The sequence below is a fragment of the Ostrinia nubilalis genome, chromosome 8, assembly GCF_963855985.1.
Source record: "Ostrinia nubilalis chromosome 8, ilOstNubi1.1, whole genome shotgun sequence".
Lineage (NCBI taxonomy): Eukaryota > Metazoa > Arthropoda > Insecta > Lepidoptera > Crambidae > Ostrinia > Ostrinia nubilalis.
The window spans coordinates 2,300,602-2,322,814 of NC_087095.1; the positions used below are offsets into that span (position 1 = coordinate 2,300,602).

The window sequence follows — 22,213 nt, forward strand, 5'->3', positions numbered from 1 at the left end:
AAGATTCTGAGTTTACGGGAAGTATCCTGTAGGTTTTGATTCCTTTGCGAGTGTCGAAAATTTGTTGAAAATATCGACATAATCGGCTGTATCTTTTGATTGGCTTGGCTTAGAAGTTTGATATTTTCACAGCTTAAAGGGACAATAGACCTGAGTATTTCATGTGAATTTCAGCTTGATACGTTCACGCGTTCTTGAGATAAAGGGTCTTGACAGACGGACGGACGGACAGACGGACAACAAAGTGATCCTATAAGGGTTCCGTTTTTTCCTTTTGAGGTACGGAACCCTAAAAATAGAGCAAGTTGATGATCTACTTCAGTTTTGATGTCTTGCAAATAATTGTTTTCACAAATGATATCAAAACGTTTACGTAATATTGTGAAATGCCTGCGCTTTAAAATAATCTGGACAGGTCAATGTACGGGCGACGGCATATCAAGTACTAAATACGAGTACTTAAGCACATTTTGTTACAAAATCGAACCTATCATAACTACAAATTTTGTTGGGGCTGACAAAGCTTATTTATTGTAGACAAAAATTTGTTAAGTCGTATAATTTTTTGAGGAGAATTTTTATTAAAAACCTTTTCAATTAATTTAAATTAAGCACTTCAGATCATTTTTTGTAAGCAACTCATTTCAATGAGCCTATTTGTAGGAATGTACGTGAATGGCTGTTACAGACAATAACTTTAATACTTCGATTGCGGTTATGTTTCAGTTTATTTGATACGAATGCTTAGTTATGTTATGTAACTCATGTTATATTATACCTACTCATTTATTGATAATGTTAAACATGAAGTTTACACACTATTATTTTAACTAACCGAACCTAACCTAACCTAACCTCTTCTGAGCTTTTTCTAAGTTGTAGAGTCTAAGCTCTATAATGAAGGAATACTTTTATTCTAATTTTAGTGCTATGTGCGCTTTTAATCTATACTAATTATTATTATAAATGCGAAAGTAAGGATAGTTTTTAATCCTGGTTTTTGAAACAGGGACGTGCGCGATAAAGTTTTTCTGTGACAGATAAAATTTTACTCGGGCGAAGCCGCGGGCGGAAAGCTAGTTGTGTATAAAAAATGAGTTATCACTCTAGAGACATATATTATTTAGAATTTGCTAATTCTACATCGCATTTGTTCCAACTCCGTTCCCGGCCTCAGTTTAATCGGCACAATGGGACTAATTGCTGCTCCATTTGGCTTCATTAGTCAGTTTGAATGGCAATCCGAGTTATCGTTAAGGGAACACCACACTAATTTATATCTTCGGATTACAAACCCATTTCAAATTAAGATTTAAAAGATAAACTGATTAAAAATAAATGGTTTTGATGCAGTTGTACACTAGAAAATAAATACTGGTAACTGAGATCATCGTTTTTATTCATTGGCAGTCTACTGCTGAAAATAAGTCTACCCTAAGACATAATCGGCCTTTTGGTGTAGTGGTTCGAAACTACTATGCCGAGAGGTCACGGGTTCGATTCCCGCACAGTACAAACATTTGTGTGCATGAACATATTTTTACGTTATTTTGTTTTAAGTAGGGGATGTCCTAAACTAAGTTTGCCGAGAGGGGGTTTCAAAATTGATCACCCGACTCTTGATTAACAACGTGTTTTTTTATCATTATCAAGTAAGTGCTAGTATTAATAAAGTAGGGTATGTAATATTTGATTTCAGGAGAAACATGTTGGCTATTTAAGTTTTTAAATAATCAGAAGTAACTCGCAAAGTACACAAAATCTCAACTTTGTTATGTGATCACGTCCGCGTTTTATTTTTAAAACTCCAGCCGTTCTTTAATCTATGGGTTATCATTAAGCATGCACAAAAGAGATGTACAAACAATACAGATGACAATTTGATTAATGAAGAAATGTTTCTTACGAAGAATTTCCTTCCAATAAAAGTTTTAATTAATATTTTGTCAGCAGATCAAATTACGCCTTGATTAATTATTGCTAATTGCAAATGTAACTTTATCGATGTAATTTGATATCGTGAAAGCCGTAAACTAATATTGATTTAGAATAGATAAGACATTTTTGATACAACTTTTCGTTTCATTCAGCAGTCTAAAATTGTTATAAATTAATCTATAACTTTTTTGTATCAGTTGATCCCTGCTCTCTAGCTCTCTGGGATTATACAAACTAATCCCAAATAAATAGAAAAAAATATTATAATAATATTGGTAGTAAAAAATTACTGGTTTCAGATACTTACCTATTATGATGCGCAGTTCAGTTATTCTCAGATTTTCAGGTTGAATTTAGCCTGAAAGTTCTAGCCCAACTATTATTAATAAATTAGTTACAACAATTGAGCGGCAAAGTAGATTAGCTCTAAGAACTTTCCTATTTATAGCAAAGGCTGTTTAATATAATACAAGTAGGGTATAATAGAGCAGTTAGTACGAGAGGTTACGTACGACAGTGTACTGTGGCACGATTCTAAGTTTCTATGGTATCTTACCTATTTGTATATGTATTATGTATATGTGCGGAAGGAAGCGGTAACTAGCATAATGAGATTACGACCGGCACTGCGATTGACAAGGCAACTGTATTGTTTACGTTATAGTTATTTGATAAATGTGCACATTTAATAGTAAATTATGATTTTAAAGGCCTTTTTGATACGTAGATATTTGATGAAACATGTTAATTGTTTAGAGATGTTCGTTCATTCGTTCGTTTTAGTCGAATGACGTCCACTGATGGACAAAGACCTCCTCCAAGGTTTTCCACAATGAACGGTCCTGCGCTGCCCGCATCCAGGCTCTTCCCGCGACCTTCACCAGATCGTCGGTCCACCTAGTAGGAGAACTGCCCACGCTTTAGAGATGATAATGTAATAAAATAACCCTTCCTATTAAAGTAAAAGTTTGTAAGGATGGATAGATTATACCTAAATCATGTTTATCATATTGGCGTATTGGCCGTAACACTTGGTGCAAATAAGCCAACATGTTGACGTTAGGTTTTCCATAAAAAAAAGGTAACCGATGAAAAATTACCTACGTAAATAGATACTTAGTTATGTCTAAAACAATTTCAATAATGATAAATAACAACTATTTATTTATTTTTAATTTAGCCTAAACACTTATCTTGAGCAGTTCATTAGGGCATCAAAGCGGTACAAAAACATTAATTGTTTTGTTAAAATCGTGAAGTTGACATATAAATTATATAAGCAAGTAACATCTTTTACTTGTTGTGCAATAGAAAGAAATCGGTATTGTTAAACCACAAATTGTAAATGTCATTAAATGATAGTTTAAATTGCTTCGGGTCAATGGCTTAGGAAGATTTTCATTATTAATGGCTCTATTAAGTTCGCTAATTGGTTGTCGTTAAATTGTATTTTTATTTTATTTTTTCTTTATTAAGGAAACAAACAGCATGAATAAATTGATACATGTGGTTTTTGTGATATTAAGTTGCTCGCGCTCTGCATAACTTTCGATTAACTTGTAAAGTTTATCAATGTAAACGGATTAGGCTACTGTACTGTTTTTATTTTTAAGTTCACCTGTATCAATTATTATGTTAAGTATTTCAGCCACTGTCTGTTAGGTACCATAATTACCTATCAATGTTGATGCATTTTCTATTTTGTATGAATGTATATTTCGTTTCGTTTGAAACTGGGTATTGTTTACATAGTATTAATACTGTGGTATTAATCTATCCAATCTAGCCCGAAGAAACTTTCACCTTTTCAGTTGCAATTATAATTATTATCTACAAGCATGGACATTGGACAATCGTATCTTAAACTAGCTATTAATAAATATGACCTTTCAAATTAGCCTTGCAAGTTTCGTCCCATTTACAATCAACCTTCCTTAATCGGATAGAAAATTGACACAGTATCGATACTACATTGTAGATAAAAATAGATTCGATTTATCGCTAAATCGTGACGTATTTTGTTTACATTAGTGCCGTAGGTGGCAGTAGTAAGTTATGTTGAAACAAGTTTGTAAATATTACCATAGTTTATTGACAACTTGACCTTTGCTTTGCTTGGTCTGTGATATTATGTAAACTGATTTGCATGTCGTGACCCGAAGTAAGGAATATTTTGATTTAATTACTACTCAAAAATTGTAAGTGAGAAGAAATACTGAGGTAATAAATAAGGGACTTTTTATAAGCTGTCAAAATAAGAGTGAATTTTCAGGCAAATTTATACAAGTCGATCTCATAATAGGTTTAGGTTTAAAGAACATTTATTTCTCATTAAAAACATTTCAGTCACTTACATGAGAAATTAACAAATTTTATGTAGGTAGATAATTTACTAGTTGTCCAATAGCCAGAACAAGTAGATGTACTTCTGCGGGAATCGTCCTAACAAACCTGTACTTACGTGAACTTTGTTGTACATACGTTTACACTAAGTACAATAATGTTTGTAAGAGACGTCTATTTTTTCAGATTTTTACGATAAGTAGGTTATTCAACTTTTATTCAAAAGTACAACATCAAGTGATATTGCACCTGGTTATTACATTTTCTGTTTATTTCATCATTGTTACCAGTTTTTTTTTTAAAAACGATTAATGTATAGGCAAATCTACGTAATTATAATATAACTGCCTAATTCTTCGTTTCGATTTTTTCGTTACTCTAACTGATAGTTTTTTGTTAACAACACGTGGCGTAGAGCGTGATTGTTAAATGATATCCTAGTTGTTATCATAATAATTCACTATCATTAAAATTCTAAGTTTTTTCGTGAATGGGTCGAAAAAATACTAAAGATACTATACAATAAGGTTATTAGTGCGCGGTTCAAAGGGCAATGAACCGTCTTCGTTAAATACATATTTTGATGATTGTTGCGATTGCAAAAATTGAGAGATCGAGAAGTCTTTTGTTTTGACGAAATGCTTTTTATTGAAAACTAGCTGACCCGGCGAACTTTGTTCCGCCTTAGTGGCAATAAATAAGCAGACTTTTTTTTAATTTCGAACGGGATAAAAAGTATCCTATGTCCTTCTCCTGGCTCTAAACTACCTCCCTGACAATTTTCAGCTAAATCGGTTCAGCCGTTCTTGAGTTATAAGTGGAGTAACTAACACGACTTTCTTTTATATATATAGATTTAGGTATTTGATTTAATAATTTTGGTTCATTTGGGGTGTTTTTGAGTTCAAAATTTAACAATGGTGTCGGGAATTTAACGCAAATTAAAACAAAAAAATAAAGAGATTAAAAATGTAGAGTTTTTTCAAGAAACCTGCAAACTGACTAGTATTAAAAACATAAAAGTTAGATACTATACAGAAGAAATGTTATCTACCTATTGAAGTATTAAGGATATCGCACAAATGCCTACATTTTAAATGAACTTCGGACTCAATCACACGTTATCCTTTTAGCTTATTAATTTTAGCTTATTAATGCAAATGATCAAACCGCAAACCATAAAAGTATCTTTTTATTGACGAAAAGCAAAAAAAAACCTATTAAATTCAAACACGTGCTACAAAATGAACATTTCCACGAAATACTAAATTTAAAGAGCAGTACCAGTACCAAAGCAGTACCAAAAAAAAGTAGTTTTGTAATTATTTATACAGTTTTTAAACCACACAAAATAGTATGACCTCCAATTAAGGATCTAATTATCGCTTAATGATAGTTAATTATTTTTCCGTCTAAAGTTTGTTTTGAATTGCAAATGTTACATCATAATCATCAATACTTTTTTTTATGTATGACAAGGCAGGTATTTGACCACCGCAATCGCATCTGGTGTTAAGTGAGATGCAGTCTAGGATGGTACATATCTGCCCAGTAAGTGCCTATTCACTTTCGCCTTGAAAGGGCCCGGATTAGTGTTCAGGAAAGACAGCAGCAGGCAGCAAATTCCAATCCTTAGCTGTTCGCATTTTAAAAGAGTTATCAAAACGCTTAGTGCGCTATTGGAATTCCAGATTTTTGACTATTTTTAAGGCCATAGCACCCTCTCGGAGCTCTCTTTGCTCTCCTATATGACTGTGACTTTCAGACGTGTCTGAAGAAGTATTTGTTTGCTGAACATTGGATTATCTTACATCTTATCATTATCATTAGGTGAGATTAAGGTCAATAGCAGACACATAAAATTATTTAGTAGTTCTGTCACGTAGAAGTTGTATTTATATTCTGAAGTGAATGAGGAGATGACTAATTATTTTTTATGAAAAAATAGTATTGAATGAATGAATTGGGCCAATTGTTTGAGCATCATCATGTCACCCACGCGAATTGAACCCGCAAACTCAGCTGGCGCTTTAAGGCAGTAGCACATTAATCAACCAGAAAAGGGATCGTAACCGTATCAACTCGAGGCGGTCAGTATTCTTTGTATGAAACTCCGTACGTAAACGCCTCGCCTCGCGATTGACAACGCGCGAAAGGCGATGATGACAGCTCGCAAAAGACAATACGGTGTTGATCCTTCCCGAGTTGATATATCTGCTATGACCTTTAATCCTACACGCAGTCACTAGGTCAACTGTCAAATCAAGAAAGTCAATGGTTACCTATTTAAAAAGTGATTATTAGCACTTAGCGAAAAACCACGTTGTACATCAGACAATATTTTAATTGAAAAATAACATCTATTACAATTAATTAAGATGTCGCCGTGTATAGTTTGACGTGCTATAGTGTGTAGGTAGGTAGGTACTATGTTATTAAATCCTTTGTAATTGTAGCTCGGTTATTGACATAACTGTTATCATGGCCTTGATAACAGATATTAATATCTATATTGCACTGGGCGTGCAAATGTCATAATTGAATTGTATTTGTATATGTTACGGACAGGTAGTTAAATAATTGATTCCGAAAACAAAAGATTTAGGCTGAGTTGCACCACCTAAGTTTAACCGTAACTATAACGATAACCGGCGTTTTTTGTATGGAGTTTGACAAATTTTTGACGTTTGTCAAAGTTAAAGTAAGATGGTGCAACCCAGCCTTAATGTCTTGTACCTTAAAATAAAACGTAAGAAGGAAATTATTTTTCGTAAAAAACTGGGATAATTGTTAGAAAGTTACCGTCATATAGTCCCAAAAGTAAAGTTTGTTCTATAAATAGCAAAATAAAAATCTTTCTGTACGCTCAAGTCAGTCCAAGTACCTGAACAGGATGGAATTTTGTAATGCCACTTGAAGGGAAAGTACCTACTCTTAATACTGTAGATAGAAAATTTTACTCAAAGAAAATATTCCTTTATTTTTTAAAGAAAGATAACTGCATTCAAAGATGAAAGATTGAAAAATGCATTAACTAGCAAATTATTCCTTAATCCCGTAGCAATTGCAATAATTGATCTTAAATAAACACTTTTATTAACAAAGTGGAATTTCCAACCACGAAGCCTTCTAAAGAACAATACATTTAAATCACTTGCCTTAAAACAATATAGATTGTATGTCAATTAGTCACTATGAAAACAATAGTAAGTGTCAGATATTATAATATTTAGTAGAGTCAGTCGCAAACATATTTTTTATAGGTAACCGTTGTTATCGCAAATTTTAATAAGTTTATTGTTAATGAATATTTTTTTAATTACGCAATAAGGCCTAAAACCTGTGTAGTTAAATAAATGAAAACAAACAAACAAAATATCTTCTAATGATCATTGAATATCCTTACGATTTATAAAAACGATGATTAAGCGTAGGTATTAATGTCATGAATGAGTTTTAAAGGTTATATTCAAAAACAATTTTAATTTAATATATAGCGTACATAGTTACTAAAAACTATTAAGGGTGAGTATATACTAGATAATTTCGATGTAATGTAATGTTCTACTAATGGTAAAATACAGATAAAATTTAGGACGTTTGTTTCGTGAAAGGGTGACATTGACATTGACACTGGAAAATTTCATAGAGCGGCTCGTTGTTATGTTACAAATCCTCTATAGTACCTATATACTCACCTTAATACTGATAACAATTCAACTGATGAATAGATCAAAATGGTGAACATTATCATATTTTTTTGTTTAACACCGTACATCACGTTTGTATTTGATTATGCGAGGCGAAATAGTATCTCAATACTCATTTACATACAACATTGATCGTGGTCACGTGTATCGCAATGAGGATATCATACGAAAACTATGCTACATTTTTTATGCTTATTAAAATATTGTACATACAATATTTATTATTTCAATGTCTGTTACATTAATAGTCTGTTGCACTCCTAAATTAGTCCTTATCAATCATTCAGTCTTATGTACGCTTATGCAGATGCACAGTTAAAGACTTTCCCCAAGGTTGGGTTATGTCCCCCAATTTTATAGGTAAAAGATGGAGTTCCCCAATTTTAAAGTTAAAAGATACGGGACTGTCTATAAAGTATGGAGATTACAAGTTTGCTCGTAGACATTAGCGAGAAACTACCACCACTTGCTATAAAAAATACATTATTGATTTAATATTCAAGAAATTATTTTGTTTGAAACCGAACTCCGGCAATTTCATCCGGAGATTAAAAAAAAAACTTATTCCCACCTCTCATTTTCTCTCTCTCGAAGTAAAGGTTTGACTTCCCTCCATTGCAAAGCGGATGACAGGTGAGAAAGGTGTAATAACCTATAAGAAAAGATATGCACCATGGACAATTAATATCAATAAGAGTAGGCGCACACCGTTGATTTTTCGTCGGCCGATCGTTTAGTCGGGCAGTTGATCAGTATGGGCATGTATGGGAGTGCGCACACTACGCCGATTCGATTTGGCCAATTCTTCATACAATTTAAAATCGGGCACAACTATCGGCCAACTAAAAATCAACGGTGTGCGCGCCTACTTAAAGTTAAAAGATGTTTGATGCACTTTTGACTGATTATTTTACATGACAATATACAAAAAATATTTACGACTTTCTTAGCCGTTTGTCCTAAAATGGGACCGGAGTTACATTAAGTAGGACCTATACCACAAAAATGATAGAACCATCAATTAACGACTACAGCAGGGATGGCGAACCTTTAAGTTTGAACGTGCCACTATTTAAAAAAAAATTTGAAGTAGTCATAGACACGTGCCATTAAATTAACACCTAATGCTATCAAGTGGCACCACTGGTGAGTGACACGACCTTACTCTACAGTGGCACTAACTGATGACGGCAAATACGATAGCTCATAATCAAAACACATTATTTACTATTGAATTACTGAATTTGTGATTGGTGGCGTGCCCAAAATATTATGTCGCGTGCCATCATTGGCACGCGTGCCATTGGTTCGCCAACCCTGGACTACAGTATGTAGCTTAATTTCGATCGCTACCAAAGCGCCGGCGATGGCGCCACTGAGCTTACGTATAAGCACACTAACAAGGCAAGGAGAACGGAAAACGTAAAGCACGGAAATGTAAACAGTTCCTTTATTTAATGCTTAGTTGCATTTATTGCAGTAGCTGCAATTGCAACGATGAAAACCTTCCGTTTTGACATTTAATAATAATTATTAAAAGGATATCAAGTTTTACTGCGTACATGGTTTTAACGACGAGATTAAAATAATAAAAACTTTTGCAATGGTTACTTCTTGATTATAAATAACTTCATCAAAGGATTTTTGTATAAATGCAACTACTACCTATTTGTTAAAACAAATATTTTTATTTTATTGAATTCAATATAATTATTTTTTAAATTAATTTTTATAATGTGTAAATCTCATCAGAGAACAGATTTCAGCCTAAATAAATATTTATGCTCATGCTTATTGTGCATTAATATTTATATTCTATGGGCATCGAACCCGCGACCTCTATCATAGAGTCTGGTACACAAACCGTCGTCTTGTCTGAATGGGCTCAATCAATGAGAGAATGTGTCAAAGTGTGTCAATAAATAAAAAAAAATAAAACCGACTCCAAAAAACCTACACTAAAACGTAGAAAAATAATTACTAATTACCTACTTATTTATTAGGACGAATTATTAATATTTATGTAGGTATACCATGATTGATACTTCTGGAGTCGGTGCCAAGATTATGAAACATGTAAAGTTTGCCTGCACCGACTCCAAAAGTATCAATCATGGTATACCTACATAAATACTAATAATTCGTCCTAATAAATAAGTAGGTAATTAGTAATTATTTTTCTACGTTTTAGTGTAGGTTTTTTGGAGTCGGTTTTATTTTTTTTTATAAAATTTTACTTATTTCTTGCTTTTTAGTTAACTAATTATTACCTTGATGTTACCACTGAAGGTAGGCAGTACACTGAGACCAAAAAAAATTGGTTCATAATCGGCGGAGATATTGCGTATAAAAAAGTTCATCCCCAATTTTCCACCCTTGGGGGTGAAATATTTTCTTCAAATTCGCATGAAACCACCCTTTTGATAATACCTATTCAACAAAAAAATAATCGTTCAAATTGGTTTATAATCGGCGGAGATATTGCGTATAAAAAAGTTCATCCCCAATTTTCCACCCTTGGGGGTTGTTTTTTTTATTATTAAATTTAAATGGGACCACCCTTGAGGTATTACCTATACGCCGAAAAAAGATTTGTTCAAATCGGTTCATAATTGGCGGAGTTATCGCGTAACAAACATAGAAAAAAAAAAAAAAAAAAAAAAAAAAAAAAAAAAAAAAACATACGGGTCGAATTGAGAACCTCCTCCTTTTTTGAAGTCGGTTGAAAATAATTACAATGTATCAATGGATATTTAATGAATCAAACAGCTGTTTGCTAGTTGCTACAAATGAATTAAGTGACTTGTTCTATTATTATACGTTGACATAAATTAAAATCGTGACTTAATGGTCTTAAGGTATACAGGGTGGAAACGATAAGTGATCTCTAAACTATACAAGATACCTATTGAAAAACTGCTTACTAATCCAGAAAGTGATTCACGAGCTCTTAACGGTACCAATAATAGGTTACAGAATAAACTGGAACTATCCGAAAATTCAATGTTTCCAGCTTCCATACTAAATGTATGCCAACCACACAATATTAGTAGTGTAATCAGGCCTGTTTATCTCCGCGAGTTTACATCGAAAACAAAACACGCACGATGGCCCACCTACAGGATACTATTCGACAAGGCCTCACATACGAGCGAACATTGACTCACGCACGCGTATTCTTGTGTATGATGGAAGAAAATAAAGAAAATGGTGTACTAAATACTGTGCAGTATTTAACTGCCTAAATAATAATAAAAACACAGAATGTACTTTTTTAAGTTGCCTCATGACACTGAGAGGTAAATAAGTAGTTAATATTATTCATGATAATTCATGCTAAATCATGTATTTCCTCCGCCATTTTCCGCAGTTTGGCACCTCACGTCACATCATTTTACCGAAGTCAGCCCTATAGTTTCGGCGCAGTGCCGATCACTGACGTTTGTCAACAAAATGGTGCTTGACTCTTGAGACAGGCTAAATTACACCATATTGTTAATGACATTGAGCATACATTTTTTTAAATACCTTCGCGAAGTAAAACTTCTGTACGTAGTACTTATTATTATTCTGTGGTGTAATCACTTATCGTTTCCACCCTGTATAATTCTCTGACATTTTGTTTTGAATATATTTTTAAATTATTCGCAAATAAGTGTTTTTGATTCTAAGGCTGGGTTGCACCATCTTACTTTAACTTTGATAAACGTCAAAAATCTGTCAAACTCCATACAAAAAACACCGGTTATCGTCATAGTTACGGTCAAAGTTAGGTGGTGCAACTCAGCCTAAGAAATAGTGTTGATTCTTTACATGAGTATGTTGATTACGACCTTGACGACCAATTTGCGATGTTTTTAACGTGTTTTATTATGCATGTTACCTACTTATTGACTAAAAAAACGATTAATTAAATAGAACTTTTGTGAATGATTAAATAATATACGTTTGGTAGCAAAGTAATATTTATTTGTTAAAGGTTTAAGCTTTGTTTACTTTGGGACTAGAATGAAGACACCGTGTAAAATACTTACCTATACATATTTTAATAATCTTTTTTATTCTATAGTAATCAAACCTTTTGCTATCCTATTTTCCTTCCTTTCCTGTCCTAAGCAGAATTGTTTTCATTAATTATAGGGAAATGAACATTTCTCAGAATGCGACAAAAATTGACTCTGTTGGTCCATTATAACGTTTTGAATTCTTAAAGGTGTCCGTAATTAATATTATAACAAGTAATAGAAACAGATGAATTGCGATAGTTACGGAAAAGTATAAAATACATAATCATAAAATATTTTGTAGTGATTATAAAGTTAATCTTTACGATGCACTCACATTGACCTAATTTTTAAGTTACCATCATAACATATTTGTCGTCATACTGTAATAATCAAATAGTAAGTATAAATTTTCTTAAATATAAATAATTAACCTAACCTATCTAAATTTTTAAATGCGAAAAGTTTTTAATAACCTATCTAAAGATGAATATTCAAAAAAATGCGTTATAATGGTCTTCTTTTCATACAAAAGACTTGTTAAAGTATCAATGTAGATAATATAACCCTTTACACACGACGATACACGTACGTGAGAGTAACTTTGAAAAAATCTCATGCCCATGTAAACTTGTTTTTGCGGCCGCAATCGGCAGCGATCGCTCGTGAGAGATATTTACTCGCACACAGTGCCGCTCATTTAGTGTTGGGACCTGTCAGTGCTCGTTTACTCGGACTTAAAGTTGACTGCATTTTTTGGGACGAGAGGCGGCCAGTGTAAATATTGATTTTATGTGGTTATTGTTGTTTTCGGATAAGTGTTATAGTTTTATTTTATTACGAAAACAGTGATTATCCGAATGGAATACTTTTATTGTTATTTCATTGCATAAATTAATAATTATTACTACCACAAAATTAAGTCGCACGATCGTAGCTGGTCGGTCAAACCTCCAGTAGTTGATTGAAAACTATTTTATTTGATAGTTGATATTATGGCTTAGTGTTTAGTTGTTTTTCTATTTTAGTGCATCCTAAATAATGAAGGATGTATCGTAGCATTATTTGGAAACGCAACCGACTATGAAATCAAAGATTTTCATGACTAAAAAGACCAGGAAACATAATTTCGGGTTTTTACGGACTTTGAAGAGTAGAATACCAAATATGAAAGCTCAGGAGACGAAGTAGACCCTGAACATGAATCAGCAAGGCTGGTCAGTCATTTTAAAAATACTATGTGGCAAGCAAAAGCTGAAACAAAAGCCACGTCCGCAACAAAATACAGGGTCAATTTGGAAGAAAATTCAAATAAATTGAATTCGTACTCCAACTGAGTATCTCAATGTATTATTTTGATGACACATTTTACAAAGAGATGGCTAGGTGTACAAACTTGCACTACATGCGTTAAATCGATAAAGAATTAAAAACTATTAGAATCGAAATTGCTATAGTGTTCGGTGCACATATTTTCATGAGATGCCTTCCGGACCCATGTTTACATATGTACTGACACACTAGTATAAAAAATGGGGGCTTATTGCTAACAAAATAGTTCATAACCGATTTGTACACACACGACATTCCCTTTATGTATTTTACCATGACCAACTAGCAGAAACAGAACAAGACAACCGCTTTGGAAGGTGCAACCCATGATAAATAAAGGATCAATATACCTGCAAAGAGGTCCATCTTATTATTCAATCGTTGAACGATATGAGTGATATAGATATTCTGGACTAACAAACGGAATGTCACCAAACCTGTATTACAAGATAATAGGGTTTGAAAGTTCTAGTTTAAATTTTGGACCTGGCAGTTGTTAATTCGCGGCGGCTTTAAAAAATTGATTGCACAGCTAATGGTTATTCAAAAAAAGACATTTTAGCATTACTAGATTTTCGTTTCAGCATAGCTGAGGCTTTAAACAGATATCCTAATAAAGAGCATCGTGTCGAAAATTTACTAAACAACTCGACATCCATAAACAATATAATATAGACTTTTAAGGTCAGAAGGCAAATGATAACACAGATGAGAACGATTACCTGGCTAAAAAGCACCGAGGTGTTACATGTTGGAAGGATGTTCTAGCTGGTCAAAAATTAAATGTGCTAAGTGAGATGTTTACCTGTGCCTTTCTCGCAAAAAAGCTGTTTCCAGTCATATCATCTTAAGCCATAAAAATGACATTTATTTCTTTATTATTAATTATAAAGTAATTTTGTTCTATTTTACAATCTCTTAATAATCATCTCGGACCTCATATTGGTACCAACCAAACTAATAAAGGTTTTTACTTTGCAAGTTTATCAAAAGGTGGATATTTTTTAATTAATTCGATTTTTGTAAGACAATTTGCTAAAAGAGGTTTAATTGCTTGTTAAATTATAGCTTACTCTTTATTTTTAGGGGTCTCTTACAAAATGAATACTTATGTGCTCATAAATTAGTAGTTTTCATTAAATAAATTAACTAAATAGTATAACACTCACTATCGTGAGACTAACAAATTATACCGAAGCCTCACTATCGTGAGGGCATACTTTCAGGAAAACTGAAAATTCAAAATTTTTTAAAGTATTTTTCTAATCTTATTTTAACTCTAAAATAACCCCTAAGTAAAGTTTTATTAAAATATTGACACTTTTTTATTCTCGTGTGTAAAGGGATAACATGAGAAAAAGATATAAACAAAACAATACTCACAAAAATTTCGCAACAAAACGATAGCCGGCGTTGAATGTTTACCCACCGAGTACTTATCACATTCTAACGAACACACTGAAAATCACTAATCAGTTTCAGTCTATTACCCTAAGATTCACGAATTAACCCTTGAAATGCGACCGTTAAAAGTTCACGCAAATTCCGAATAAAAGTTTACTTTTTTGCCGCGTATTTTTCGATCGATCCAATCGATTCACGAGTGTCGCGCTCACGCGTAGTGGAATGAATACAAACACTCGCGATGTGGAGGTCGTATTTGTATAAATAGCCGACTGCGCTAAGCCAAGTAATATAACACTTCGAGTGCGTGCATTCGGCTTTATGTTTATCGGAAGATTTTGTTTGGTTTTGTCGGGATTTGTGGTGATAAGTCTCAGGTTGATGGATCGCATGTTTATTAACTTAACAATACTATTTTTAAAGATGTTTTACAACTTTTTGGACGTAATAATAAACACTGAAAGAGATAATACACCTTTATCTCAAAATAAAGAAGAACAAATTTCAAGAAATAATATGAAGTTTGTTTCAGAAGACAGTTGTAGTGATAGTATTTTTTTTTATTGAATCAGGTACAAATCATGACCATTCAAGGAACAAAGTTTGCCTAGTTTATGTGTTCGAATGTTTCGTTAATCAGAAACTAGACTGTCGGTCTTTCATACCCCAATAGACATTGGAGTGTTAGCTCGTAAGTATTAATATCACTGTCGCTAGTGTGTCACACGCGGCGTGTAAATGTGTTGTTTACTTTCTGAATGGTTTGCAAAAATAGCATCACAATGGACATAGTTATCTTTAGTATTACTTTAATCACTTATTGAGGTTAAAGGTAGTTTTTTTATTAATCGTAATTAAATATTTGGCGGGAACGCAACGCTTAGTCGCAAGAGAGTTGTACAGACAACAGCACATCAAGTAAAGCATTTTATGCAGTTGCAAAATTTTAAGAGCTACTTTGTGACAAAACTAATATTTGCTATGCTGTAGCTTAACATCTATAGGAAACTATAAAACTTTGAAATTTTCTGGTAATAGCATACTGAACGGTTTTTTTTAATTATTAACCTCGTTTTTTTATTTCTTTCGTTTTTATTTTTACCAGTAGTTTAGTGTTAGGTGGCGTTATAATGTATTCTTATCATCTGTTGCTACGTGTTTACATTCAGATTGTGATATGGCCGTATTACAATGTTCTCGATAAATCTCATCACTAAACGTCTCAATGATGGACATGTTATGTAAGGTTTGGGTTTCATTGTGTTTGTTTGGCACGACCCCACCGATTTGACCCTTGTCTATGAACGAATTGGGTGGTCGTATTTTTCAGAGATGTTCGTTTTTCTTTTAAGAAAATTGGACATTGGTACAGCAATTAAAAGAATCTCTGAATTGAGATAGAACAAAACTTGCACTACAGGATCACAGTAACGTTTTAATTTTTAATATTACGAAGCCACGATTGCCACATACGAGGTTCGATCTGATATAAATTCACATCGAAATTCAGATTCGGTAGCTAAATTGGAAGAGTACGTAGTTCTGGAAATACACTTCCACAGCATGACTGTATGGACATACGAGTACATATGTTACGATACGTTAGATCATACTATAATAACAATAATAATCATCATAATTTCAGCCACAGAACGTTTACTGCTCAACATCGGCCTCTTCAATGATTTCCATAACGCGCGGTGTGTGGCGGCCTGCATCCAGCGCCTTCCTGCTACCTTTATGAGGTCGTAAAAATACTACTATAATAATATAGGAAAATATTTCATAACACTGATCTCGGTGTATTAACGCGATCTTCGGCATTGAAAGATGTTTTCTATATTATGTAGAGTTTAAACATTCAAAGGCGGTAATCGATCCTGTTATTTGATACCGCTAAGCCATATCGAACGCCTTTGGGGTTTACACACTCTGATACGTACTAAAGTCCTTAAGGAAACCGCAGTAAAGCCATTGATAATGTTGACTTCATGTAAAAAAAAAACAATATAATAACCACTTAGTTTCCAGTAAAAAAAAAAACAAAAAAAAATATTTTTTCCCTTTTTTTAGTCCCCTACCATCTTTTCGGTAATTTCTGGTTGCATACGCAGTCAAAGGGTTAAGCTTTAAGAGACCATCAAAGGTTTTTTTTTTTAAATGCATGTTGTACTTTTTGAAAATATGTGTACTTACTAGGTCTAAAGTCTACTTTGATCCTAAAAGAGTTGTGAGTTTTTATTTTTGGAACCGTTTTTTTTAATTTATTTTTGAGTAAATTAATTTATGAAAATTTTATGATCTTCGATGTTTTATTTTGGTTCCCACAAGTGTTTGTTTTGGCACTAGAGATAATATTTAATATGAATCGCAAATTAATGCCTTAATTAGTGGTAGCCGTTATAAATAAAGTAAATTACCGACGACCGATTTGGCGCGGTGATGCGGGTTGCGGGTTCGAATTTTATTTCGTATAGGTTCCAGTGGTCTGATACCAATCTGTACTAATATTATAAATGCGAAACTAACTCTGTCTGTCTGTCTTGCTTTCACGCCTAAACCACTGAACCGATTTTGTTGAAAGGCATAGAGGTAGTTTGAGTCCCGGGAAAGGACATAGGATAGTTCTTATCCCGGTTTTTGAGACAGGGACGCGCGCGATAAAGTTTTTCTGCGACAGACTAAATTCCACGCGGGTGAAGCCGCTTGCGGAAAGCTAGTAGATAATATTGTATAATAGTTAAGCATACTTTAAGATTCCAACTAAGATTGAACCATACAGAAATTCTAAGAATTTTTAATTTCATTTCATCGTTCAACTGCAGTAAAAATCTGAACGTAATGTCTTCTAACTTACCGTTATTATTAGCACTATGCAGTGAAGTGACAACGAAACCTATTTCGTCAATGGTTACCGCATTACCAATAGAGCAATAGTCAATACAACTTTGACTAGGCTCTGATTTCACTACACACTGTATAAAATTACAGTACAGTCAACAACAAAAATTAGATAAAAAATAAATTGTCAATATTTTTTATTGGATTTCCAGGAAATCAAAATTAGGTCGCTAATATTTTGATATTCCCTTTTACAAGATATTTAATTGTCAATTAAACACAATAGAATTAGAAACTGGTCGCAAATAACGCTTGATTAAAAACAAAAACAGTCATAGCCGTTGTCACTTATCTTGTCAAACTTACTAAATACCTGTGGGTCTAGACAAAGTGCAAATTATAATCGCAAACCAGTCGAAAAGTGGTCGAAAAGCCCCCTTTTTGTATGGAGTTTTGACAGATTCGATTTTCGATTCGATCAAAAAGTGCGTTTTGTCTAAGGGGGCTGCAGAGTATTCTCAGCATTTTAGTGATAAAGCAAAGGATTTGTTAGGTGAACAATGCCATTCAATCTATTTTAACCCTACCCTTTTCAACCTCTAGGATTTTGATTAAGAACTGTCTCAGCAAATGCTTTTTAAAGGAAGTAATTTGCTTGGAGACTTAAAAGTCTAACTAACTTCTATTGCTGTCAAAGATAAGGATTTGTTTTATTTCTATAGTAAAAAAAAGGAGGCGATGCTTTTGAAAAAAAAAAGACGTTAAATAAAGGCATGATATACAGCAATACCAAAGCTAGTTTATGAATAAGACTTTAAAAAAAAAAAATAAGTGCCACTTGTGGTCCAAACTGAATAAATAATTTTATTTTTGATTTTTTTTTATTCATTTCAGTTCCTGATGTTACGAGTATGATTCCCTTTAATACTGTTCTCATTAAGCATTACATTCATGTATCCTTTTGTAGTTCCAGTAATATAATATTTTATAGTTAATATGTACAGACAACAGTATTAGACAGTTTTGTTGCAAAGTCGCCCCTATCACAACTGTATAAGATGTGACAGTGTTTAGTTTGACGTGACGTCGACTGTACGTCAGAAACTCACGACTACGATGCGCACGATTATTTTTCCGAAGTATCTAACAGGAAAAAGATTTCAGAGAAGTTTCGATTCCCATTATTTTATTGTTATCTTTCTAAAACATCTTATGGTCTGGATTAGCAAAAAAAGGTATAATTGGTTACAATATTGGCTAAAATGAAAAATACACACGTTTGAAATATTCGGAAATAGGGTAGTTTTCAATTTACTTAACGAACTTTTGTTTCGCCATACATACTATGATATCCATGATAAATAGCAAAAATTCTTGAAAGTCGTATTTTTGAACTTATCGAAAAGACTGAAAAAAGAAAATACTTTGTTTTAACCCTCAAGTCCCGTAAGGCGATGCGACCGCTTGGGGTTTGATGGGTTAATTAATTATTCGTATTCCATCTGTAACAGAATTATTACTCTGACTGTACTTTACCTAAGCAATACAGCCTTGTTAACAATGTAACAGTGACATGTGACACCACACCAGTGATTACCGGTCTATGCTAGGCTTATATTCAACCATCCGACGGATTAGTGGTTCGATAAGGTATAGTGCAGGTTCGAACCCCGCTAGGGGCAAATTATAATGTTGAGCACCTGCATTTTTTCTCTAAGCGAATACTGAATTTTTATGCGATTTCTAACCTAACTTCAATAAATGGATGAGGTTCCCAATTCAGTTGGTATTTTTTTGTACTTTCTTACTTTTTGTAGGAATATGCTACTGTTTTCTTTAATTTTAGGTATAAATGTGCAAACCAAGGACAAGAGTTAGTACTTATGTGAGAACAAATACACAAAAAGTTTGTTTTCCTATAAGTGTAAAGTAGAAACGTAGTTAATGCACCCACAAAAACTTTTGTTGACATTGATTTAGATCTACGCTTAAATGGCAAAGTGACAAATAAAAATTATTCAATAGACAAAAAACTATTTGTTTGTAACGTACGTGCAACGTATTTCATGTAAAAATAATCTCTGGCCATATGTGTTACAAAAAGTTTAATCATTTGCTCAAAAAATTCGGCAATTTCTTATCTCGTTATGCAATTTGATATTAACAATGTTTATGTTAAGTATATTTTTTGTGATAGTAAAACAGACGTATGAGAGCAAAAAAATGTTTTGTTATTGGGCCGTCAATTAAAGATAAATTGGTCTTATCATGTAAGTACCTACTGCATATCTACCTATTTTATTGACTCTTAGCAAAACAAAGTAGACCGGAAACTGTATAAAGTTGAACGATTCTGAAACGTCAAGTGGCAAAAATCGGAACTAATAACCCAGTAGTGATGTAACTCCTGTCAGCTAGGACGGTTCAGAATCGTTCATTGAAAAATAAAAACAAATCTCAAGCATTCTGTGAGATTTACATAGCAATAACTACACGCTACACGGTTATGGAAAACAGTTTGTAATAGAGTAAGTTAGTGAGTTGTTCATTATTAACTATTAAGTTTAACGTGACAAAAATTAACTAACATAGCCTGGGGCCCCTTGTCGAATGAATGAAACTCGATTTCCGTAACATTTCAATTAGAGGCAAACAGTATCAGATCAATTGTTTTAAAATTATTCTATCAAAAAATATTCCAACGCGCATCCATCAACATTATCTACTCATTTTATTGCAATATTAATAAATAAATTATATTACTGAAACGCACGGAACCTATAAAAAAAACATTAATGCTCTATTTTTATTTAAACGTGACAAATGAATACATTTTATACATTTTTATGTAAACGTCACTTACAAAGGAATAAAGTTTTTTAATAGGGCATGTTGTTATGTAATAGAATGATTGGGCATTTTTAAACAGCTTTCATACGCATTGATTTACCGTGACTGAGTCGTCCACCTTGATCTTGAGATGAACGGAACGAAGCAAAAATAGAAAGATACACAATTAAAATGTCATTGTCACTGTCACATGCACTAGTTGTTCGTTTCGAAATGTGCTATGTCATTCCCAGTGTAAATACGGAAGAAGAAATAGTTTTTTTTTTGTTTGTTTTAACTTAATGTAGGTATCATCAGAAAATCTAAAGGAATGCTGTTTATTTATGTTTTTTTCGTATTTTGCCATATCAAAAGTACACGTTTAGACTTTAATTATTTATACTAAGGACTGGAATTCGCTGCCTGCTGCTGTTTTTCCCGAATACGATTATCCGGGCCTTTTCAAGGCGAGAGTGAATAGGCACTTACAGCGAAGTTATGTACCATCCTAGACTGCATCTCATTTAAGACCAGGTGTGATTGCCTGCCTTGTTATGCATAAAAAAAATTAAGTGTAAAAATTACAAAACCTATGAAAAGATCTCCACTCCACACTTAGTTTTCAAAAGCGACGTCTTCAGGAAACCTGGAAATACCCGTATTATAAATTACTTAGTCCCGATAAATAAAGCAGGATGGCAGAAGAATTTTATTGACTATATTATTGTTGCCAAATAAGGAATAAAATGCCGTTATCATTTATGCAGTTAACAGAATGACTGTGCATTCTCAAACAACTTTTATATAAGCTGAGAGACGGTCTACCTTGATCTTGAGACGACAAAGACGTATCGACTTATTTGCGAAGAAAAACATAGAAAGATCTCGATTCTGGATCCAAAATATCACTTACTATTGAGTGTTGATTAAAAATGTGCAATAATTAGCAACGCAAATGTGTTATTAATACATTAAGTAAATGCGGAAGACAAATCAAGTAAATAAATAAAAATATATCTGTCGATTAATAAGTACCTAGTTCCAAATATCATGCCATTAAACTATTTTCAAATTAAACAGACATTTGTCGGCCGTTTGGTGTAGTGGTTCAGAACGGACTACTATGCCGAGAGGTTCCGGGTTCGATTCCCGGCCGGGCAGAAATTGAAATGATGAATTTTAATTTCTGTGACGGGTCTGGGTGTTACTATGTATATTATGTATGTATTTAAAAAAAAAAGTATATAAGTAGGTAGTATAACCGTTAAGCTAGCACCCATAACACAAGCATTAAATTGCTTACTTTGGGGCTAGCTGGCGCTGTGTGAAATTGGGTCCGTGGCCGAGTCTCCCAGTGTTCGACGCACCCGTGGTCGACGCCCCCGGTCAGTGAAATTTGATTTGGAGCAATTTTTAATTAAATGTACAGTCAGGCACAAAAATGTTTATAAACGAACTAGTTGTGCCGCGACGTCCCTATCTATAAACCCACAAAGTTTGTCTACCCTTCCGCCAAACACTCTGTATAATAACAATTAAATAACCAGTCTTTAAAATAACTCTACTCTCTCTACATTTAACTAACTACAAATAAAAGTTGAAATTATAAAAGATTTATTAAGTAATATTATAACCAAAAAATAAATACAACATTTTAATTTTTGTAATAACATCAAAATTATTATATTTTTCATTACTTTTCGTTGACTGTACTTAGTGCAAAAGTCGAAAAAAATATGATATTAAATTAATTTAAATCGGGGGCGTCGACCACATGTGCGTCAAACACTGGGGGACTCGGCCACGAACCCG

At 33.2% G+C, this 22,213-nt stretch overlaps 1 protein-coding gene across 1 annotated transcript in view; it reads right to left on the reverse strand.

The window, feature by feature from the left end:
• Positions 1 to 14,974, reverse strand: part of LOC135073728 (alkylglycerol monooxygenase-like) — a 51,452-nt gene extending 36,478 nt beyond the window's left edge. The window contains exon 1 of the mRNA XM_063967888.1: positions 14,711 to 14,974. The gene's annotated coding sequence lies outside the window, so the exon portion shown is untranslated. The remainder of the gene's footprint in view (positions 1 to 14,710) is intronic.
• Between the last annotated feature and the right edge of the window lie 7,239 nt (positions 14,975 to 22,213).